Source organism: Phocoena sinus, chromosome 2 (genome assembly GCF_008692025.1).
Source record: "Phocoena sinus isolate mPhoSin1 chromosome 2, mPhoSin1.pri, whole genome shotgun sequence".
Lineage (NCBI taxonomy): Eukaryota > Metazoa > Chordata > Mammalia > Artiodactyla > Phocoenidae > Phocoena > Phocoena sinus.
Window position 1 is genome coordinate 164,027,008 of NC_045764.1, and position 25,650 is coordinate 164,052,657.

Consider the following 25,650-nt stretch of genomic DNA (forward strand, 5'->3'; position numbering starts at 1 on the left):
AAATTTTAGGATCAGCTTATCAATTTTCACAGAAACCCTCTTGGGAATTTATTGAGATTTCACTGACAGTTTGAGATTGACATCTTTTTTTAAAAAAACGGAGCCCTCCGTTTCATTAACATAACATATCCCTCCATTTATTTACATCTTCTTTAATTTCTCTCAATAATGTCAAATGGTTTTCAACATAGGTCTTCATAACTTTTGTTAGATTTATTCCTAGGTATTTGATTATTTTTATTCTGATGTAAAGTCATTGTATATCTGTTTATTGGTAATAAGTAGAAATAGAATTTATTTTTTCATATTTATTTTGTATCCGGCCAACTTGCTAAATTCACTTTTAAGTTCCAACAATTTATCTGAAATTCCTTTTGAATTTTCTATATACATAGTAATTTCATCCCCCAATAATTATAGTTTTATTTATTCCTTTTCAATCCTAGTATCTTTATTTCTCTTTTGTGCCTCATTGCATTAGCTGGGATTTGTCATGCAATGATGAACAGAAGAAGTGATAACTGACATATGTCTTATTTCTTACTCTGAAACAAAGTTTTAACATTTCATCCATTACTCATGACGTTTTCTACTTTTTAACGATACATGGTATTTTTTGTAGATACTCTTCTTGGAGTAAGAAAATTTTCTCCTGTTTATTAGTTTGCTGACCCTTTTAAAAAATCATGAATAAATGTTGCATTATATCACATACATTTTCTGCATTTATTGAGATGATCGTATGATTTTTTTATTGTTACATACTGAGTTACACTGATTGATTTTCAAATATATGACCTCAACCTTACAGTTTTGGAAGATAATCAACTTGATCATAATGTAGTAATTTATTGCTGGATTCACTTTGCCAGTGTTTTGTTTAGGATTTTTGAATCCATATTCATAAGTGAAACTGGCCCAGAATTTTTCTTATTTATGTCAGGTTTTAGTATAAGAACTCTGCTGACCTCTTAAAACAAGTTGGGAGTGTTCCTTCTTTTTCTATTACCTGGAAGAGTTTGTGGAAAAAAATGTGTTATTTCTTCCTTAAATATTTAATGAATTTAACAGAAAAACCATCTGGGTCTGAAGCTGTCCTTGTGGTAAGGTTTTTAACTGCATATTCATATGAGTAGATATAGTGCTACTCAGACTGTTATTCTTATGTCAGTTTTGATAAGTGGCATTTTTAGAAAATTTGTCCATTTCTTCTAAAATTTCATTTCATAATTTGCCACGGTGTTATTCATCATATTCTGTCCTTATCATTTAAATATAGTGATGTCCTTTGCTTCATCCCTGATATTGGCTATTTGTGCTTTTTTTCCCTTGATTAGTCTCACCAGAATTTATTGATTTTGAAGGTCCTTAGGCTCTGTTGATTCTGTCTATGGGATGTTTGTTTTCTATTTCATTACTTTCTTCTCTTATTTGTATTATTTCCTTCCTCCTACCTTTTAAAAAATTTTAATTGCTTTTCTTTGTTAACTTCTTGAAATTAATGCTGAGGTTATTTATTTTTAAACCGCTTTTTTTTTCCTAATGTATATATTTGAGGCTATAAATATCCCTCTAATCATGGCTTTAGTTGTATTCCATGTCTGGTATCTCATATTTCATTGTCATTAATTTGTAAATATTACCTAATTTTCATTGCCATTTCTTCTTTGACCCATGATTGCTTAAGTTCTAAACATATAGGGATTTTTCAGGTATCTTTTTCATTGTCGAATTCTAGTTTAATGTCACTGTTATCTGAAAATACACTCTGTATGATTTCCATCCGTTGAAATTTGCTAAGTTGCTTAATGACTCAGACTATGGGCAATGTCGACAAATATTTTCTGTGCCCTTGAAAGAAATGAGTATTTCATATTTGTCAAGTGCACTGTTTTATAATTAGATCAGGTCTGTTAATTAACTTTGTTCAAACTATATGCTAACTGATTCTTACTGTCTGCTCACTGTATCAGTTACCAGGAGAGATATGTTAAAATTTCTAACTATATCAATATCTAGTTCTACTTATAGGTCTTATAATTGTATGTGTATGAGAATATGTGTGTGTGTTTTAAAAGTGCGTACAAATTTAGAAATATTTTATTTTACTGGCAAATTGAATCTTTTTTGCTATGAAATAATCTCTCTTCATCTCTGACAACACTTTTTGCCTGTTAGAGGGTCTACTTTATCTGACATTCATTTAGCTACAGAATCTTTCTTTTGGTTAGTGTTTGCATAGTGTATCTTTTTACATCCTCTTATATTTGACCCTTCCATATATTTTTAAATAATGTGTGTCTCTTTAAAGCAGTATATAGGTTTTTTAAAAGTTCAATCTGATAATATTTGACTTTTAATTAGGGTATTTACTCTGTTTATATTTAATATAACTGCTGATATATCTGGGCCTAAGCCTACTAGTTTTTATTTGTCTTATAAGATCCTAGCCTAGGATCTTAAGATCCTAGTCTAGGATCCTTTTTCTCCCATTTTCCACCTTCTGTTGAATTATTTGAGTATTTTTTATTATTCTATTTCCCCCTTCTCTTAGCTTATTATTTATATATTCCTTCATCATTCTTTTAAAGATTATCCAGAGTTTAAAGCATGCACCCTTGACTTATTACTGGCTAACACTAATTAGTTTTTATCACTTCCTTTACAATATAAAGGGCTTAGAACAATTTCATTTCATTAATCTGTCCAGACTTGAGTTCCACTTTGATCATATATATTTATTCCCTATATATTTTAAACTCCACAAGACAAAATGATTATTATTTTGTATGGCTAGTATTTATTTATATTTAACTAATTATTATTTCTATTGCTCTTCATTCCTTCCTACATCTCTGAGCTTTCATCTGGGATAATTTTCCTTCTGTCCAAAGGATGCCTTTTAGTATTTTCTTTAGGATAAATATGCTCATAATAATTTTTTAAAATATTTTTAGTTTTTTCTGAAAATCCTTTTAGGTAGGTATAGAATTCATGGTTAACAGTTGTTTTCTTTCAGCAACTTGAAGATATCATCCATTCCCTTTTGACTTTACAGTTTCAGTGAGTCAGTTGTCAATCTTATTGTTGCTCCTTTGAAGACAAAAGGTACCCACTCTTCCAGCCCTGACTGCTTTTCAGCTTTTCTCTTTGTTTTTATTTTCAGAAATCGCACTGTGTTGTTCCTAGGTGAAGTTTCTTTATACAGACCCTGCTTGGTGTCTTAGGGCTTCTTGATTCTGTGGCTCTGTGTCATTTGTTCGTTTTGGAAAATTCTCAGTCATTTTTTTCCCCCAATTATTTCTCCTGTTCCATTTTCTCTCGCCCTACCTACTGAAACTCCAATTATTTGTATATGAGGCCTTTCTACTATATTTCACAAATCTTTCAAATTACTTTCCATTATTTTGTCTCTCTGTGCTTTATTTGGGTATTTTCTTCTGCCTTATATTCTAGTTCACTAACTCTCTCTTCAACTACATCTGGTTAATCCATCCATTTTTTAACAACTTTATTAAAGTATAATTTTCATACCATAAAATGCACCTACTGTAAATGTATATTCAATGATTTTAGTATGTTAATTCAGTTGTGCAACCATCACCATCACCATAATTCAGTCTTAGAGGATTTCCATCACCCCAAAAAGTTCATCTATTTAGATTTTAACTTCAGTAACTATATTTTTCAGTTCTAGGCTTTTACTTATAATTTTCAGTTCTCTGGCAAGTTTTTAAATCTTTTAATTCTTTGAATATATTAATCATAGTTATTTTAGAGACTATATCTAATTAATTCACTATCTGGATCCCTTGTAGGTATATCTTAGTTGTCAAATTTTTTTCTTGGTTTTTGATTATGTCTCATTTTCTCACATATCTAGTTATTTTTCATTGGGTGACAGATATAGTACATGAAAAACTCTAGTGAACATGAGGCTCTGGAAGATGTATCTTCCTCCAGAGAGGATTTTTGCTTTGGCTTCTGGCAGGCATCTAAGCTAGTGACACTAATCTGAAAATATTTCATTTTTGGCTTCAGTCCCTGTGAGAGTTTTTCTATTTCTGGTTCATCTTGATTCAGAGCTCCAAATGAAAACTGAGGTTGTTTACTAGGGTTTCTGCTCCTTGGCAGGACTTGACTACCTAACCCCATGAGTTTGTTGAAAGCTCTGTTAAGTTTTTAGTCTCTTAGCCACTACTTTTGGAATTGATAATTGTCTCTAGAAGAAGATACAAAAGCTGGGCTCACCTCTTAGATGAAGGGACTTTCCTGCCCCCAAATCTTAGCTCTGCTATTCCTTACTGCCTTGATGGCTCTCCAATGGTTCCAAACTGACTTCTTTTTTTTTTCTTTCTTTTTAATTTTAAGCATCTTTTCTCAGCAGAAGACTTGGTCTCTAAACAGACTGGATCTACTATTGCTAGACATATTGACTATCATTGTAAGTAAGGTGACCATAATTTATCATACAAATCAGGATGCTTTTGAAAATCAAAAGAGGTAGTATTAGTCATTACACTGGGGCAATAGGCACAAACCCAAACTATCACAAACAAACCAAGATATATGGTCACCCCAATAATAATGCACGGAGTACTTCGCTTAAAATATATAAATTAATTTAAAATTCTCATTAGCCATATCAAGAATGTGGAAATTTTGTCCCTACCCTTTGTAGTGACAGAATGTTTGGTATTAAGGATACAAACGAGCCCTTGTTCAATATGAGAAGACACCATTCAGTAGCTCATTGTATCAGTAGAAGAACTTAACTATTCTACCCAGCCTGCTAGTTCATGGGCTCTATATCTTATTAATGTCCTTGGCTGAGACTTGGTGCCTCTAAAAGAGTAGTTTTGGAAACTCTTCCAAACAAGAGAGCATTTTTTCTAAAAAGATAAGAGAGAAGCCTTAGAGTTGAGAAGAAAATGAACATAATTTTCAAAAAAAGCACTGTGTACCCCCCACCAACTTCATCTCTCTTATTAGAAATTCTGTACTCCACTCTCATCTGCCAGAAATTCTATGCCCTGTTCCATGAAGGAAACAACATAATAAGTGAAGTGAAAGGCTAGCTCTGCCTTGGCTTTTGAGGGAGCTATATTATCCACCTAGGTCATCTTCTAAAGTGAACTCCTTTGGGCTGGAAAGCTATTCTCTGACCAACGTCAGAGCTAAGCCCAAGAAGCTGCTCAGTCGAATAAAACATGGTCAATACCTAATTACAGACTCACCACATCTTGTATTTTGCAGCCTGACCCTTCCTGGAATTTTGTTGTATTCAGAATACACTTCCTTTTCTTCATCTGCATATTTTAGATGGCTTGATTCAAAACAATGTTTTGTATATAAACAGCACAACATTTTTCCAAAGCACAGGCTTTATCAGCATATAAAGTAATTTGCCACATGCATTGTGTTTGCATCCGAGCAGATGGATAATAGATTAGTTAGAGTTTCTAAGATGTCAGTGCATTTTCCCATCCACAGTACAGTGCCGTAGAGAAAGAAAACTACTCAATGAAAGCAAATTATGATTCCAACAATTTAACTCAGGTCCATATGTCATTCTCATTTACCAAGACCAATAGCAACAGAAAATAAAATGAAGCATTGAAAACATCGAGCCTAGCGACAAAGCAATGAGTTAAACTCAAGTAAAGAGTGATACTGAGGCCAATAACCTAAGGCCCAGTTTAGCTGAGATTATCTGTGGCTCTGAAGAATATTCAAGAGCTAAATTCCTCTGCTCGTTGTTAAATACTAGTCTGGAGAAAGGTTGGCCTCCTTAAGCAAGACCTAAAGCCAAAGGAAAAGGGAGGGCAAGGTCTCTACTTAAGGGCTTGAGACAGCACCAAGCCTTTTTTTTCCCACATCATACAAATAACTAGAACCTCACCATCACTATATCAATCACAAAGCCAACTATAAAGGTCTTTTTCCACTCAAAGCAGTTTGTCTGCACCTCCTCATCCAAACCCCTATAGGGCAGAATCTTATCTGTATCGCTCATCTCCCAATGCCCTGCCTCTCAACAATATCTAGCACTCCGTAGACCTCAACAAATATTTTCAGAATGACTGAATGAATTCTCATAACAATCCAGAGACAGCTGAAAAGGCTGATTTCAACAGTGCAGAAGAAGCTACCGAGACAGATTAAACTGATCCCCCATGGAAATGCAACTATTGTTCGTAGTGCCCCCTCCGGACTCCCGACGTTTGGGGTTTTCTCCAAATTTTTATTTCAACATATTTCAAATCTAAGAAGAAAAGTTGAAGGCTTAACGTAATGAGTAAGTTGCAGACCACAACGCTACGTCCCTAAATATGTTACAACAAGAACCTTCTCCTTTCATTCAGAGGTTTCATTTTTTTTTTTTTTTAGAGCATACAGCATGTTCAAAACTGAGTGGTAGGGGACATTTTCAAAAGTTGAGCACAGGGCTTCCCTGGTGGCGCAGTAGTTGAGAGTCCGCCTGCCGATGCAGGGGACACGGGTTCATGCCCCGGTCTGGGAAGATCCCACATGTTGTGGAGGGGCTGGGCCCGTGAGCCGTGGCCGCTGACCCTGCGCGGCCTGTGCTCCGCAACGGGAGAGGCCACAACAGTGAGAGGCCCGTGTACCGCAAAAAAAAAGTTGAGCACAAAATTCACACCTTCAAGGAAGTTACTATATAGTTGGGGATTTAAACTGTACAAACATGAACTAATTCAGGATAATTAGGTCCTAAAGTTGGTGGCCTTGATTATAATTGAAACAGGAGCTCAGAGAAGTGAGAAATCAGGTTGGGCTGAAGTTTCATGGAGGAAATACATGGCAGAGACAGACTGGTTATTTATTAAACCTGTTTCTTCTTTGTCCTAGACACACATCCAGACTACTTTTGCCAGCAGCCCCTCTTTGCAGTCAGATGTGGCAATATTACCAAGTATTAGCCAATAGAATGGGAAAGGAAGTGGAATGTGCCACATCTGGGGCTGGCTAGTAAAAACATGCCACTCATGAGTCTCCACATTCTTTGCTTTTTTGCCAATGTGATCCAAATAAGCACAATGACCTTGGGAGCCATACACTGACAATGGCAGAGCCATAGGAAGGAAAGTGGCTCATTCCCTAAATCACCACCTGAATCAGAGCCATTCTTTAATCAGGGATACCCATTTTGGACATATAAGGAATAAACATCTATTGTTTTGATTCACTGCACTATGTTGGATTTATTGAAGCAATTAGTGTTACCTCAACTAATACAAGTTAGGGCTTAAATTACCCTGGAATATGTGTGTCAGGAGGTAATATTTTGAAAATAATGACTGTGCTTTTCCTCTACTGTTTTTTGCACACCCTAGTTGCCCAGAGGCATTCATATGTTTTTTGCACACCCTAGTTGCCCAGAGGCATTCATATGTTTCAGGGACTATTAGGATTATTAAATAAGGAATACAAAGAGAAAGAATAGTTTTTTTTCTGGCAATATGGCAGAAAAGATATCTTTAAAATCTTCTGAAAACAATCAAAAATGCTGGACAAAACATGTCCTCATGTTAGCATTAGTTTGAAATGCTAACTTAGGCTTCTGTTTTTACAAGTTAGCAGGGCATAAGGGTCAATGATAAAGTTGCTGGCACTGACAAAGCCAGGGCCCACCAAGGTAAAAAGTGGAATAGGAGGTGTCCTGCTAAAGACAGGACTCCAAAAGGCTACCAGAATTGCCTGTCTCAAAAATCAGTGCTCAGTAGAGGGGAGAAAGCCTTTACTGAACATTTATAACCATAAGACAATCCTTACATGGGTTTTGAGTATGAATTGATTATGTGGTCGGTCCCCAAACCTCGAGTTGAGAATCTTTAAGTCCTTGCTTTGCAGATTGGTGATGATCCCAGGCACTTGGGAGAAACAAATGCAAAATCTAGTGAAACTCACCTTCAATTCAAACCTCAAATTATTCCCATTGATAAAGTAAAAAAAATAAGGTCACAGTAAAATAAAACAGAGTAAAATAAAAACCACAAACACACACATGCATATAGAAACAAAGCATCATGAACAAAAACTAGCAGAAATAAGAGATAGTAGAACTGAACCCATAGACATCAAATTTTTAAATTATCAACTAACAATATTGCATGTCAACTCTATTTCAGTTTTTTAAAAGTCTAAAAAATTATCAGATGCACAATATAAATGTTTAAAAAATAATAGAAGGACACAAGTATGTAAACTATGAGCAAGATGAGACAGGTTAGATACAAGAAACAAAAAGGACTGAAAAAATTATCGACTGTAGCATATAAAGATTATAGACAGAAAATATGAAAAAGAGGTTAATACATAGAGAAGACAACAGAAGTCTAACATATACCTAATCTAAAATCCAGAAGTAGAAAAAAGAGTATAAGCAGGAACAATACTCTGAGAACCTTCCAGAATTGATGAAAAAAATCAATCCACAAATTCACAAAACAAAATATCCAAAGCGAAATAAATACATAAAAAAGAAATTCACATCTATAGACACTTTATAAGAAAACTGCAGAATGCCAAAGATAAAAAGAATATCTTCAAAGCAGTTATAAGGTTTCCTTGAAAAACGGATACCTTCCAAGACAAATGGCAATTAGATTCAGTATTGATTTCTTAGCAGCAGAAGTCAGAAGACAACGGAACATCTTTAATGTGTTGAAAGAAAGTAACCAGAATTTTATACCTAGCAAAACTATATTTTAAGGAAAAAAAGGAAAGAATTAGAATTTTCCAACAAACAGTAAGTAAAATAGGTCTCCCTCAATTGATCCTCACTTAACGAAATCTATGAAGAGAAGTGATGGGTAGGGGAGTACAAGTCGGGGAAGAAATTATAAGCAAAGAAAGTAATAAATATGTGGGTAAATCTGAACAAATTTCTATTTTTAAATGATAATGTCTAACCCACAAAGCTAAAAAAACCCACAAGATAAAACTAAAACACTGGGCAAAAATGGGACCCAAGCTAGCAGGGGGAGGTGTGAGAGGTGGTAATGACTACAATTAAATGGTCTAAGCTCCTTGCATTGTTTAGTAGGGGAGGAAAGATAATGATTCACTTTAGACTTTTAAGTATGCATGCTTAAATTTCCAGAGAACCGCTAAAAGAATAATAATAGAGTGTAAAACTTCCAAAGTACTATAGAATAATACATGAAATAAGGAAAAAATGTTAATCAATTCAAAAGAAGGCAAGAGGTGAAAGAAAAAGAAACATGAAGATGTGAAAAAAAAAGAAACATGAAGAGGTAGGACAAATGGAAAGAATAAAATAACATGAAAGAATAAATTGAAATCAATCTGAAATTACAATAAATATAAATGCTTACATATTTCATTTAAAAGATATGTATGACTGCATAAAAACAATACCCAGTGTTACATCATTTACAAAAGATACATCTAAAATACAGGATGTAGGGACCTCCCTGGCAGTCCAGTGGTTAAGATGCCTCACTTCCACTGCAAGGGGCATGGATTCAATCCCTGGTCAGGGAACTAAGATCGCGCATGCTGTGCGGCACGGCCAAAAAATAGAAAACAAAATAAAATAAAATACAGATGTAAAGAGTTTGAAAAATCAAAGAATGGAAAACAAAGAGCAAGAACTAATAATGAAGAAGCTATTATATCCTTCTGTTGACTAGTATTGTTGCATGGACACCAGACAAAATATGCTTTAAGACAAAAAGCATTATGAGAGTTAAAGTGCACTACTTCATAATAATAAAAAATTTGATTCTCCAAGAAGATAGAAGAATTCTAAATGTGTATATACCAAATAGTGTAACTTCAAAATATATCAAGAAAAAAAATGATAATCTACCACCTTACTGAGAGACTTTTAATACACTTCTCTCAGTAAAAAAATAGATCAAATTGGGATAGGGACTTCCCTGGTGGCACAGTGGTTAAGAATCCGCCTGCCAATGCAGGGGACATGGGCTTGAGCCCTGGTCCAGGAAGATCCCACATGCCACGGAGCAACTAAGCCCTTGTGCCACAACTACCGAGGCTGTGCTCTAGAGCCTGCAGGCCACAACTACTGAGCCCGTATGCCACAGCTACTGAGCCCACATGCTGCAACTACTGAAGCCCGTGTGCCTAGAGCCCATGCTCCGCAATAAGAGAAGCCACCACAATGAGAAGCCCACGCACTGCAACGAAGAGTAGCCCCCACTCACCGCAACTAGAGAAAACCCATGTGCAGCAACAAAGACGCAATGTAGCCAAAAATAAATAATTAATTAATTTAAAAAAAAAAAAATTAGGATAGTGGTCATCTTGCAAAAGATAGTGCCTTAGGGGCATAAGGGGACTTCTTGGGTGAAGCTAACATTCTATTTATTAACATAAGTGCTGGTTACATAGGTGTGTTCACTTAAAAAAAAAATCCATCTGTTTACAGATGTAACTGTAGACATAAATATACACACAACATATGTTTACATATATATAAATACATAGGTATCTATACTATATATCTATATATACTACAAATGGTGTGTGGGTGTGTGTATATATATAATGTTTCCATCTATATGAAATCGTGTGCAACTAAACTATATACAGTTTCAGGATTTAAAAAGTATGTGGTAAAATTATAAAGAAAAACAGGGCACAAACCAGAAACAACATACTTCACATCTACTCACATCCAAGTGGCTAGAATCTTGCCATTCTTTTTTTTTTTATAAATTTATTTATTTATTTGTTTTTACTTTTTTGGCTGTGTTGGGTCTTCAACGCCGTATGCGGGCTTTCTCTAGTTGTGGCAAGTGGGGGGGCTACTCTTTGTTGCGGTGTGCGGGCTTCTCATTGTCGTGGCTTCTCTTGTTGCAGAGCATGGGCTCTAGGCGCTCGGGCTTCAGTAGTTGTGGCACACGGGCTCAGTAGTGGTGACTCGCGGGCTCTAGAGTGCAGGCTCAGCAATTGTGGCGCACAGGCTTAGCTGCTCCACGGCATGTGGGATCTTCCCGGGCCAGGGCTCAAACCCCTGTCCCCTGCATTGGCAGGCGGATTCTTAACCACTGCGCCACCAGGGAAGCCCAAATTTTGCCATTCTTAGCTGCAAGGGAGTCTTAGAAATGTAGTTAATGGACATAGGTGGGAAACTAGTTCACTCTGCCATAGGCCGAAATTCCATAGCCTTGAAAGTCAGGCTTTCTCCTGGGACAGGATTTTCACCTATTAGCAGCAGTCTGGAGGACCCAGCTCAAAGAATTGACCTGAAGGCTACAGAAGATACTCCTTTCTTCCATGAGTGACAGTGAAGTTGCTAATCTTTCTGCCTGGATGGTAGAAGGATGAGATGGTGGAGGGGAAGTGAAAGAAAAGCCCACCTCTTTCTGGGTCCAGTTAACGATGGGAAGGAAAAAGGAGATAAGAGAAGAAGACAGTGGATTCTGCCTCTGGATAGAGGAGCTACCCCTGAGTGCAGAGGGATGTGTTTGTGTCCATCCCCCTCCATCATCCAGAGCCCTAGGAAGAGAGGGTCTGCACCAGCCTGGAACACAGCTTCCTCAGCCCAGCACTGCAGCCTGATCAAACAGAGGGAGCTGTGTGGTTGAGTGCCTCGGGTAGACTGTGGACTGAGTAGTGGACCCCTTGCAAGGACCACCAGGCCAGTGGGCTTGATGGATGGTGTCACACATACTCAGAGTTTGCTGCCAGTGGGAGCTAAGGGTGGACCCAGCCAGCAGGGGATGACACGTCAGGTTCTGATAAAGCCAAGAGGATGACCAGATCAACTTTTTTTGCAAACTGTGGGTCACTTATTGGGTCCCAAGTGTGGTTTTTTGTTTTTGGGTTTTTTTTTTCATTAAATAAAATAGAATGGAAAAGATCTGAGTACATCAAGTATAAATAGGATAATAATACCTTGTAAAATTTCTATTTCAGCTATACAGGTTATTTTGTAAAAACTTTTGTATCACCTGTCCACATATGCTTACTGGAATCTCATGAAAATGTATCTGTGTTTTACTTTGAATCTTTGGAAACCACTGGACTAGACTATGTGTTATAAGAGCCACAGACTTCATCTGCTAATACAGAACAAGCAACACCATGGCAAGAGACCCAGCCTCTGAGAGTCAAGGCCACCGTAACTAAGGAAACAGATTTGCTAGTCCTCTGTAAGAAATAAGAGTACACGAGACACCCCTTCCTCACACTCTGACATCACCGGCAAAGAAAGGGAACAACAGGAAGGAAGGGATATTGTTTTCCTAGGAAGACTGAGCATTATCTTAAGGGACTATTTGGATTATCAGATCAAACTAAGTTTTTAAATAGACGGGATCAAAAGTTATTATTCTTTTTCCTGATAACCGATGGGTGTCTGCTGGGAGGAAGGTTTGCCGCAGACAAAATAGACAAATTGCATTTTTCTGCACCTCACAGTTGCAGAGTGGGTGAAACTGGTGACCCTACAACATGTGAAGCGGGGAAGAAGAAGGTTGTGGTCAGGGAACAATATGAACAAAGTCAGGGGAGCTAGAAGGAATAAGGCAAGTTCAGGGATGAATGAACCCTGACCAGATCTGGGGGCATTTCCTGAGCACTAATGGGGACGGCCAGATTACAGAAGGTCTTGAAAGTTAGGCAGAGGAGGACAGACTCGGTAAGGAGAGCAACAGGGAGCCCGCATAGGTTCTTAGTAGATGAGGGACATAACACAACAATAACAACGTAAAAATAAAAATAGCTACGATAATTTAAGTTGCAACTACGCATCAGGCTGTCTGTCAACGGTTTCTCATTAGCTTTCACAAGCATCCTTTCAGGATTTCCACATTAATGAGTCTTATTTCACATTACTGAGCCTGAGGTTAAGGTCACACAGTTCAAAGTAGGTTTGGAAGCCAGAAGTCTAACTTCAAAGCCCTTAACTTCCAGAGTGGTTTAGGGACAGAAGTCTTCAGGAGGACAGAGGAAGGAAAGGGGCCAGGAGGGACAGAGCACCTCGGAGGTTCCCAGCAGTATTCTCAGAGTGAGGCACTAGAACTCAAGATGAGGAGACGACCATGAGGTGGATTTCAAAGAAAGCAGCAAGGAGCCCTGGTGATAAATGAGATGCCTGGCATGTAAAACAAGTGGCTGTCCAAGTTTCCCAACCTGGGAAACAAGGATAATGGTTGTAACAGAGAAAAACCAAACCAAAACAAAAACATACACAACAGAATAAGTGCCCTTATTGAAAATTTCTGCCTGAATGCTTAGACTCAGAGCTTATGTCCTTCTCTTGTTCCCATTTCTCAGACCGAAAAACCACTTTCTCAGGATCTTCATTTTGAAGTTCAGAGGACCACTAAAAATGACTCTTGTAAAGCATTCTCAGTTCCAAGACTGTGGAAGGAGCTGAGAAGTGGAGAGCATTGTAGAGGCTGCTGGTGCCCGGCCCACGTCCCCTTCAGGCCTCACTACTCAGCGCCACCAGTCCAACCTTCTCCTCGACCAGAGGTGTCAAGAACCTCCCTGAGCACCTTGTCTGGCAGAAGCTCACGCACCAACCTTAAGTGCTGGGAATCAACGTCTCCTGAGTCATCAACCAGTGCCCAGAAGCGACATGCTGGACACCAGCTCTCAGCACGCCTAGGCACCCCTCGCAGTGTAACCGGGGATGGAGGTGGAGGGGGCGGGGTGCGGGGGCATAGACGAGTCTCCCACTCACGCCCCCTACTGCTGTCTTCCTGGGATCGTCTCCCAAGTAAACTACCCACCCTGGAATCCTCCTTGCACTTACACCTGGAGAGAGGAACTCGGGGAGGGCGTCACTTCAATCTGTCGACATCAGCTTAAAATATAAACTCCAATAGGGCCAAATTTGGGGATACTTACAGTTTAAGAAGCCACTCAGAGTTAGGGAACAGACGGTTGACTCTGCCGGTGATTTCTTCCCCTTTAGTTCCCTATCACAGGGCACAGTCGCTTACATGCAGTAGGCACGCAATAACTGTTCATTGAATGAACGGGTGGGTGATCCGTTCCCCCAAGTTGGTGCATATATATATATTGAACACGTCCCTAGATCAATTCTTTAAAATGACTTCACATGTGAGATCTGTGAAAGTACACGTGTGAAACATCAATTAGTTCCATTCAAGTGCTGATCATTTACCTGAAGTCTTCCAGAGAATTAGAAAGTACCGGGCACCTGCATCACTGAAAATGTCCACATCGGTTCCATTGCTAGTTCCAACCGGTCACATACATACCAGGCATAGTGGGGTGCCCAGGTGAAGATTTAACTTGTCATTTTCCCCTTTGCCAGAATGAGAGCAGAGCTCCTGGCTTAGATGAGAAAGTCAGACTAACCCAGTTTCACTTGGTCTGTATAAACCCATGTGGAGTTTGTTTGATTTACAGGTAAGGGGGTCTCAAGAAGGAGATACCCAACACCCTCCTAATCTGACAACTTAAGCCACTTGTTTTTTATTCCGAAAAAAATAAAGGATGTATCATTGAATTTGCATCTCTGAGTTTCTTGAGCAGTTCATATGAATTATAAAGAGAACACTGTCTAGGAAATCTGTTTTCTGGATGCCACCAACAGAAATTCTAAGTGTACTATTTGGGTAATTAAAGAAAATCATATCCCTGTGGTAAGAGCCCTTTGTTCACCAACTAGGTGAACGTGCTCAGGGACGCATGAAGGGAATTTCAAAAGATGAAGATGGCAACCTCCCTGGTGGCGCAGTGGTTAAGAATCCGCCTGCCAGTGCAGGGGACACAAGTTCGATCCCTGCTCCGGGAAGATCCCACATGCCACGGAGCAACTAAGCCCGTGCGCCACAACTACTGAGCCTGTGAGCCTAGAGCCCGTGCTGCGCAACGAGAGAAGCCACCACGACGAGAAGCCACCACGACGAGAAGCCCGCGCACTGCAACAAAGAGTAGCCCCCGCTCACCGCAATTAGAGAAAGCCCGCGCGCAGCAATGAAGACCCAACGTAGCCAAAAATTAATTAATTAATTTTAAAAAATTCATTCAAAGAAAGAAAAGATGAAGATAAATTAAGGAAGGTAAGCTCTGACAAGGGAACTAAAAGGGTCCTCCCATCACGGATGGTCAAACATGGGAACACAGAATGTCAAGAAGCAAAACCCTACTTCTTGCCAAAATCACAATATTTTTCCCGCCCCTTGCAATTTTTCCCAGGAGGAGACTCCATTTCAAGCGTAGAAGGGGGAGTTATCAACCCTGGAATAGAAACAGAGGAGCAGTTGTAAGGTAGCCAGTGGGACGGAAAATGACTGGAACTTGGAGTCAGGGGGCCTGAGGGTGAGAACTACTTGGACCAAAGAGTGTGTGGCCTGGAAACATAGTTACCTCAGTTTCTTCATCTGTGAAGGGACATTACTGCATATTATCATTATTTATTATTAGTAGTAGTAATATTAATACTAGATTATTACAATAATGAATAGGGGCAGCACCTGATAAACAAAAACCCCTTATCAGTTTGATGTGACTTTTCTATATTATCCAGTATTGCCAAACTTACCATGAGCAACTTATTTCTTTTCCGAGAGACCATTCTAAATGCTAAATCCAATTCCACGAAACAATATGACTGTCTTAATTTAGAGACCTTATTAACTAGTCATTAAATGGTAACTGTTTTCATTTTACAGGCTGCAAAAATGTTAAGTTTGCCAAATTAGAACATTTCAGACTTTAAAGAGAAATGTGAGGTTATCTAAAATCTAACCTTGTATAATATTCTAAAATCACCTCTTCCAGTAGGACTTACTACTGTCTGAATCTTAAGAAAGTGACATCTGCAAAGGTAGCGGACACACTCTGTGTAATATTTGGAGTCCTCCATTAACAACTTCAGCAAGGTCCTGGTAATTGGACAGCATCCTTGAGTTCCAAAACAAAGTCCCCAAGAACATCGGAGTATAAATGCCCACTCAAGGAGAGTCACTGGTCTATCATTATGAATACGCCTTGGGACAGCTCCGGTGGTTTTCTATGGCTGTACACACTCATTCTTCTTTGAAATGCAGGTGGGAGGAGGGAATAAGATAGCTTTAAACAGCCTAAACATGAAAAGCTTTATTCAACCCAATTCAACAAACCAAAGTTAACCACAGTCATTTTCATCCACTACCACAGCCAACTATTTTGTGCTTATACTAGTTTTATCTTTCTAGAGGAAACATTTTCTTTAAAGACAGAAAAAGTTCCGGCACAAATTGTGGGAAGATCTGTGGCTTCCCAGAATATTGATTATTTTAATCGCCATCTCTGACCCACACAGGTACTAGAAGCATGGCAAGCACAGTGGAAGTAATAGGAGCATGCAGACAGGGGGCTGTCCTTTCTACTTCTATAAACTCCCCAACTGTGCAGCCTCCAAGAAACAATGCGAGGAGGTTTGCTGTGACCCTAAGAAGCACAGTGCTATGGATACCGTACGCGTGAAGTCCCTGCTGCCGGCTCCTTCTTTCTGTAACCGAGCACATGTGAATCAAGGGGTTGTGAAAATTAGGAGTGGAAGTGAAGGGGATCCCTCTGTCCGCCACCCCTAGAAATCTTAATATTTATGGCCTCTGGGATGTAAACAAGGGGAACTGAACTCAATCCCAATACTGCCATTTCAGTAAATCTCATAATAGAAGAGATAATCTGAATATGTTTGATGATATTCAAATATCATCCATGTGTTATCATTTTACTCAACATTCAAAACACTACCGCGTCTGCCAAGCAGATTATATAGCTTGGCAAACTTTCATTTCATGAATGACACTTAATATGAAATAATTTTCACTGACAGAGTAACAGTGATGTAACAGATCCTGAGGTGGCACTAGGATAAATCCACACATTCCAGGACAATGACAATCGACTCATCTCAAACACCTCCACATGGTGTTCCTGTAACTTATGAGGAAAGGGGGCCCTTTAAAAACGTCCTTTCCTGGGGATATATGTGTATGTATGGCTGATTCACTTTGTTATAAAGCAGAAACTAACACACCATTGTAAAGCAATTATACTCCAATAAAGATGTTAAAAAAAAAAAAAAAAAAGTCCTTTCCCCTTCCCTTATTACAGATGGAACCAGGGCTCTTTCATACTTATAGCCAGTCCAGCCTAGCGCTATATACAGAATGGCTTATTAGAGCCCATTGTCTGCCATTCCTTCTTCCTCCTCTGAGCACAAGTGCCCTCTTAAATTGTCAAGGCAAAAGTTCTCTCTTCAGCTCAGAAGTTCCAGGACTCTGCAAGCAATTCCCTCGGGGCCTTCCTTAGAGAATATTTGGGGCACTTTAAAAGCAGTGGTTTTCAAACAGTTCACAGGGATACTAGGGTCCTAGGGTGTGCCCCAGGCACAGCCCAGGAGAAAAGAGCAGATTCTGGGTTCCTGGCTCTTGGTTCCCCCAGAGCAGCTCTGTTTTTATTCCACTCATATATTAGGGTCTTGCATAAGACTCCATTTGGTGCTAAATATAAAACCAAAATGATGTCTTCAAAAATGTGTGAAAACCATCGCAACAAATGGTGCCCTCCCTTAGGCTCTCTTAACCCCCTCCCCCAGCTGTTCCCTTCAAACTGGAGGTTTCTGTACTTATTTTCCTTTAAAGAACCTCACCCTGCTTCCTCTTCCAGAATTTGAAACATACATGAATTGAAACTGTTAAATATATTTATTTTATAATATTCAGAAAGTGATCCAGAGTTTTGCACAATAAATCTTTTCAAGGTTAAGATTCATTTTTCTCATACGGACTCTAGCCTGGCTTTAGCTATAGCCCCTCCCCAAATTCCAACTCTCCCCAACTCCATCAGCAAAGGAGGCATACACCTGACATGTAATTTTTATGGATTTTACTGTTACAAGCCAAGAGAAGAATGAAGCTGACTCTTTCCCTTTACCTCTCCACAGAACTGGCATTTGGTTGGTATTCTGGGCTAATTATTAGAAATTTGGCATCATCATCCAAAAACGCCAACTTCAATTAATGTCTATATATCTGACAACTGAAAATGAATTGGAATTTTACTGAACATCTTGTGTGTTGGTCAAATAAGTTGTATATAGCAGTATAATGAACCATGTTTCTAATCTCAGAGTCAAAAATAAATGAACAGAAACGCCAAAGATTTGGAGCAATTTAATTGTACTCCTCCAAAGTCCATTTAAAAATGAACTGTTCTGAGCAAACTATTTGACAGACAATGGAGCATGAAGGCAGATTCTAGAAACTAACAAATCCCATTCATTTCCTTCAGTTTGTAAAAACAAGCAACTGACATGTTTCCTGCCAATGAACACAGTTGAAGATAAGAAAGCTCCCTACAGGAAATCCTTTGCTAAAAGAGAACAGTTGTGCCACTAAGCTTAACCTTTTTCACCGAATCACAATCAGTTAAATATTTGACAAGAGGGGATCATGAAGTACACGCTAAATCACCCCAATGATGCTATACTGCTTCTAACGTCTGTATTTCCTATGGCATAGATGCAGGATATTAAATAAATATTACAGTATAGTTAAGAGTTTTTCCACCTCCTCTCCCCTGCCACCATGCAATTAGTTTATGAAAACAAGGGGAATTTTCTGCTTTTTAAAAAGACCAAAGTGTTAGTTAAGTGAGATGTAAAATTGACCATTTTCAGTTAAGACTAAGCAATACCATGCTATAAATCATCACGATTATAAGAAGGATATTTCTCAATGAATATCAAGCACTTCAAATTTAAAGACTACCATTGACAAGATTAGAAAAATATAAGAAATGCACCGGTTTTATATTTACAAGCTTCAATGTTGACCCTCAAATTCAAAATTTAGCCTCCTCAGTTATTTTTTGCTTAGCAAAGTGAAAGGGGGAGATCTCCAAACTTTTCTCCTTTCTTTACTCTCCTCACTAAAACCACTACCAAGATATTGAAAATATTCGCAACCTTGAGTTGGGGAACCTCTCAATTACCCTAAAAACTAAAGCACTCTTCTCCATCCACAGAAGAGGAGGAAACATTTCTAAGTTAACCAAAATAATAATAACTGCAGTTTTGAAAGAGCCCTTATTTCTGTTTAGGATTACCCTTTCCCTGCTTTGCTATTAAGAACACCCTCATACTTCCCAAAGCACCAGACAGAGTCTTCATCTATCCTGTACAGGCAGCCTTAGAGCAAAGCTCCAAAATGCCACAGTTCTTCAAATTCAATTGCAACAGTTCAAGTTAGAAGCCTCTTGCAAACAGAAACTCTTCATTATACCGTCCCCAAATGACTCTTCAGCCACAGGTAACAGCCTAGTCTTTACAGCTCCACAGTGTTGTTCTAACAGTAGACTTACAAATCAGTTCGCTTCTACAATTAAGTGATCAAATACATTCTTCTTAGCCTTCCCTGGCGCAACTCCGAGGTAGCAAAATGCAAAGTAAGCACGCGTGCTCCTCCTTGCTTTAAGCCCTTTTCCTCACATCTTTTCAGTAAAAATACAGTTATGAAATCCAGGAGACTGCATTTTTGGTTGTTGTTGTAAAATGACCTTGATTTGACAGGCACGGTCTCAGGTTTCAACAGATGCTGTGGGAAAGCTTACAGAAGGCAACATGTTCTCCAGGCATCTGTGATGACATGCAGGTTTTGTTTTTTTGTTTTTTAAATGGTGGTTATGGTAGTGTACGTGTGTTGGAGGGGGTAACTCGTCTCAGTTTCCATGACAACCATGTCTCTACTCATCGGTTGTTAGATACCATCCACTTCCTGTGTCTAAATTTTTAAGCCAATCGGAAAAGTGTTTATACATTTAACAACTTCTGGGACGGTGCTTCTTTAATTGGGGTGTTTTAAGGCTCAAATGGAGTTGTCCACCGGCCTTGTATTTTTCCGCTTATGTAGAACATTTCACAATATTTACCAACTCATTCTTTTAAGGTGAAGAATGCCCCTTTTTTTTTTTAAACTTGAAATGCATTCTCCTCAAACCAGATGCCACAATTTCTTATAACAGTGTGCAAGCTGATTTTGATTGTTGGCTCTTCGTGGCCTTTTTCTTTCCCTGTTACAGACTTAAATTTAGTGCGTGATACGTGCTAATAATGCACAAGACACATTATCAAAGTAAAGATGCAATTAAACACCATCTGCTGACACTGATATTTAACTCTTCAGATCAAAAAAAAACAGGAAAAATTATTCTAAGTTGAACAACTTTGCATTCTATAACTCCCAAGGAGAAACCATTGAGAACGTATTGTAAAGTGATATGTCTATAAAAGCTGATGTCTGCAAAGAAATTTGTCACCAGAATGGCCTACTTTCTTTGGATAGAAGCAACAACAAAAAATTAAACACAAAGGTATCTCAAGCAAACTGCACCCAAATTAAAAATCAACCTTGCAGAAATCTGGGCACGAGAAGGCTACTCTGAAATTACAGCATGATTTTCAAAGAAGGTTTTGGGTGACTGTTTCCCCAAGTCTTCATCGAACTGACCAATCAGTGTGAGAGCAGAGTGGGCTGGAGTCATCTGTGCAGTCTTCCGAGCTCTCCAAGCTGCTCTCCCCTCTGTAAGGCAGCGCTGGCGATCAATGAAAAACAGGGAACAAAAGGAATATAACAGGATGTCTCCTTAGCTAAGGAAAATGATTCCCTTTTTCCTCAATGAGCCAGCCGCACCCTGCCCACAACAGCTCCACATGGGAGCTCCCAGCAGACCAGACCTTTCGGCTGAAGCACATTTTACACGTGCAAATCATGTGTCCCAACTGCTGGCAAATGTGTCACCTTAAAAGCACATCCTGTGACAGAGGGCTCCCCGAGCCCAACCAATTGAAACTAATAAATTAAATAAATTAATAATCCCACCATTAAAAGCTGCCAAGAAAGACTGTGTTTCCCTTTCCCAAATCTCAAATCCGAGAGTATAAACAAAGCATGAAAAATACTCTCTTCAGCCTCCCCAGCCAGTAATCACGGTTTTCTCCTCAAAACCAGGTTTCTCCAAAAAGAGAAATATTCTGACTGCCCTCAAAGGAAACTCTCATCTGTATATGTCATATCAGGATAACCAGTTACAGTATCTGAAAAGAGGTTTAAACTGCCCACAGATTTGACACTGTTTATAATTGATAGCAAAACACTTGACTGTTTATAATTGATAGCAAAACATTTGCGACAGCAATGCTGTAAACTCTGCCCGAGCCAAACTCCACATTTAACACGTTAGTTCCTTGAAAATAAAAGTAATGCCTGGGGAGCCCACAGAAGTAAAGACCTAGGAAGTAATTAACAGAATTACATCAATTATTTCATAATTTTTTAAAATTATCCATTTGTCTGCTATTTAAAAAAACAAATTTAAAAACTACTATCCACAAATTCCTGAGAAACTTTTTTTTTTTAAATGAACTTACTTTTGAGACAAAACTAATGAAAATATGCAACTTGCCAGCCCTGGATCTCTCCCATTCGGACTGCATGCTATAAATCAATCTGAAACCAGGTGGAAATACGGGGGCGGACACCTTAAAAAATCAAAGGGTGCCCCCAAATGCAGCAGCCTGAACACTGAGGGCTTCTCGTGACAATGCTGAACCAGAGCAGAAGGTCAGGAGGCAGGAAATGAGCCCCATTTTCGTTACCTTCGATCGCCTGCCCCCCCTTCTGCTTCTCGCGGCCGCATTGGGGGGCTGCGGCGGCGCTGGACTCGCGGGTGGCCCCGCCGCCGGGTCGCGCCGTCTCCCGGCAGAGCTGCAGCCGATCGCGGCCGGAACCCCGGCTCCAGCCCCGGCGCCCGCCCGGGGTCGGCGGCGCGGCTCTCACCCGGGCCCGGAGCCCTGCTGGGTCCTAGTGCGCGCCGCGCGTCTGCCGGCGGCCAGGTCTGCAGCCCGCACGTACGGCAGGCGGCTCGCGAGCACCGTGGTTCCCCGGGAAAACCGAAAACCCCGTCGTCCTCTTTCAAAACCAGACACGGTAGGTGCGAATGAACTGGAGCTTAATGTCAAATCCCGGCCTAAGATGTTAAAAGAAAAACACTGGGGACAACTGAACTCATTGAAGGCGGATATTAACATCTGTAGCCCCAGTGTAAAGCGTAGGGCAGTAACTGGTTTCCGTAGGTTCGCCCGGTGCACTTGTGATATTGTACATTCACAGACGGTAAGAGAGAGAGTGCGGGATCAGTAATGATACGTTCCGAAGATATAACGGCGCCCCCGAGAAGAAAAAGGTTGAAAATTGTGTGTTTAAAACAACGTTTTAAACAGTTTTCCAGTGATTTTTTTTCCTAACACGTCCTTCTGCATTTTGCTTTCTCTTACTTTATCATATGCTATTTTAAATAACAAAGGCCCATATGGCAAAACACGTAGTCATTTGATTTTCAAAAGACCTCAACAATTGCATCAGAATATGCACTCATGTATCTCCTAAGAAATCAACGAGCAAGAATTAATGGTGGCATATGGTGTGCTTCATGGAGAAAACTGAATTACAAATTAAAACAAATGCAAAAATTCACAAATTCAGTAAACTGAAAGTAAATTATGACCCTAGATATATACACAAATCAGCTTATGTACAATTAGGGGAAATGTAAGTTCTAGATTTCTCTAACTGCAGAAAGTGTGTTACATGAAGAGATTCCCCTCATTTGCCCCCAAAAGGGCTTTCAGCGCCCTCTCAACACATTTGTTTACTACAGCCCACCTGGAAGGCAACTTTTAAACTTGCAAGTGCTCATTTAAGAGGACAATTCTATTAGCTCTTAATTCAAAATAAAAGTGCTTTAGTTTGAAAAGCCTGTTTAAAAGGCTTCAAGACTGGGAGCTTTACTTTCAGTCTTTGATATCACCAAGTTTCAAGGTCACAATTCTGTAAAACTGCTAATAACAATGGCGCTGTGGTTTGACACCAAAAGGAAAATCAAATGTGTGTTTTCTGAGTTCTATTTTTGGAGCTCAAAAAGTCCCTTTGAAAATTACTCTTGCCCTCCTCCTTCCCAATTATAGCTAAATAAATGTAATAGAAGATTTTTAGTATTAATTAAACATCAAAGTCACCTTTCCTGCTGCCTGATGTCCACGCAAAGAACCAGTTGTAGTATGTTACACTTGTCGATCTTCAAAGCCCTCGCACAGACATCTCATGTGATCTTTACCATACTTCTGTGATAAAACAGACACTATAATCCCCGATTTTCAAACGAGAAAGTGGAGGTCCCGAAGGGTACAGTGACTTGTCCAAAATCACACAGCTGGTCCTCAGAGCAGCTGGGATCCCCAACTCAGATGCCAACATCTCCAACAGACTCCTGCTTTTTCAAGTGCCCACCTGGCCTCCCAACTATTTCTCTACAAACACTATGGAAAATGAGGTATCCAAAACAAAAACTCAGTTATGTTCCTGTAGTCATCATTTCTTACCTGTTTTAGAGCAGCGATTTACCAAAATGGAAGTAAGAGGCTAGTTGCAAAAGTTTTAGTCTCTGCTAATTGAGAAAGCTGGCTGGTCAGACTTCTGTCCTGTGGCTGTCCGGGGCACCCTGGCAGACTGAAAACTTGAAACTCTGGGGCTAAGCAATGTCCCTGTCACCTATACACCTTTTTATTCTTTATCAGAGACTAGAAACTGACTCCACTTGACACATGGAGGAAAGAGGTTTTCTCAACTTGGTTGGGAAACCAAGGTATTTGGAACTTGGTTTTCTATGTGCAGTCCCAGCGCTGAAACTCCACAAGAACCCTAGAACCTCAAAAGTTTCAGATACCTGGTGGCCTGTTCATGATATCCAGGGCATCCCTGCCCAGACCTGGTGATAATCGAGGTGTTACTTCTCAGCCCTCCTGCACCCCTGGGAAAGTCGCCAGTCAGTTCTGTTTGTAGCATTCTACTTCCTCCTCTCCTCTGCTGAAAGGAAATGTAACTTCTCTTATGATGTGGCCCAAACCAGCTAAACACCGGCCAGGTGAGTGCTGGGTGACATTTAACTGAAAAGACAGAAATATCTGATTCTTAAAAATGATTCATTCCTGGGCTTCCCTGGTGGCACAGTGGTTGAGAGTCCGCCAGCCGATGCAGGGGACACGGGTTCATGCCCCGGTCCCAGAAGATCCCACGTGCCGCAGAGCGGCTGGGCCTGTGAGCCATGGCCACTGAGCCTGCGCGTCCAGAGCCTGTGCTCTGCAATGGGAGAGAGGCCACAACAGTGAGAGGCCCGCATACCACCCAAAAAAAAAAAAAAAAAAAAAAAAAAAAAGATTCATTCATTTCGTGGGCAGCTCATAAGGAAGAGTCTGGGCGTGTCAATGTCCTCAAAAGAGGTGGACGACCTTCCTGGGGAACCACTTGGAAGGATTCATGCAAAACTTACGTGGTGAATTCGTGTGATTCCTTTGTTGAAAACTGGTCTAATTATAATCACACCATCCACTGTGGCCTTCAGATGTTGTACATGCTAGGCTGAAAGTCATCTTAGCACCAATAGGAGGTGATGAGAAGCTGAAAAGAAGAGCTGGTGGTGAGCAATTCCTCAAAGCAAGAGTGCACCAGAAGAGGGGCTGGTCAGAAGAAACCATCATTCATTCATTCATTCATTCATTCTGTATACCTCAAACGTTGAAAACCTAATGTTTTCATGTTTAATGTAAGCAAGGTACTGTTCTAGGCTCTGGGTATAAAATATAAATAATGCATTATACGGAGCCCTCAGACAGTCAAACAGTTGCAGAGTGGTGGTGTAAGTGCTGCAGTAAAACCATGTTACAGGCACTGTGTGTTCGAATGCCAATGGTTCCAGTCCTGGGCCAGTTTGACTTCAGAGCCATTCTCAGCCTTGCCTCTGCTCTGTTTTGCTAGTAGCTGACTCGTGCAGGCCAAGGTTTACAGAATCCTGGTCAGTTGGCTAATAGCTGGGTATGGTCCATGAGAGGCACTGGAGGGAAAGTGGAGGGTGGGAGGAAAGGAGAGGCCAGAGAATGTCTTCACCTCCCTCTTGCCTCTGACAGCATCTCTAGCCATGACTGCATCTAGCTGGGGCTTCTGCCAGGTGACCCCAGCCCTTGGCTCAGGTAACACCATCACTTCCTGTTAACTCTCCAGCTTAGTGATATTAATGGCTTTCTGCTAAAAGTAGTTGCTGGGTAACTTCACCTTCCTTTGTTTGCATCTCACATCCTCCATCACCTGTGGAGCAATCCCCTGTATTAAGTTCCTTCTGTGCACATCAGCAAATCCCAGTGGAAGGGCAACTTACAAAATACCTGAGCAGTACCCCTCAAAAGTATCAGGGTCATTAAAAACCAGGAAACGCTGAGAAACTATTACAGCAAAGAGGAGCTTCGAGGAGACATGACAATTAGATGTACTGTGGTGTGCTGGATGGGATCCTGGGACAGAAAAAGGACATCAGGTAAAAACTAAGGAGATTTAATAAAGTATGGATTTTACCTGGTAATACTGTATCCATACTGGTTCGTTGATTATAACAAATGTACCATACATTAACATGTAAGATGTTAGTAATAGGGGAAAGTAGGTGTGAGGTAGGTGGGAACTCTCCGTACTATCTTCTCAATTTTTCTGTAAATTTAAAACTGTTACTTTTAAAAAGTGTATTTAAAAAAAATTCTTCCATGGTAAACATTTGAAG

General features: G+C 39.8%; 1 protein-coding gene across 10 annotated transcripts in view; it reads right to left on the minus strand.

Annotated features, from left to right (window-relative positions):
- FOXN3 (forkhead box N3) overlaps positions 1–23,840 on the minus strand; it is a 409,030-nt gene extending 385,190 nt beyond the window's left edge. For 5 of the 10 annotated variants that reach the window (XM_032624088.1, XM_032624085.1, XM_032624076.1 and 2 more), the window contains exon 1: positions 21,644–21,780. The gene's annotated coding sequence lies outside the window, so the exon portion shown is untranslated. Of the gene's footprint in view, positions 1–19,350; positions 19,396–20,495; positions 20,581–21,415; positions 21,525–21,643; positions 21,798–23,769 lie in introns of those variants that run through there. The other 5 variants (XM_032624077.1, XM_032624078.1, XM_032624086.1 and 2 more) reach the window with 5 other exon arrangements.
- Positions 23,841–25,650: the final 1,810 nt, after the last annotated feature.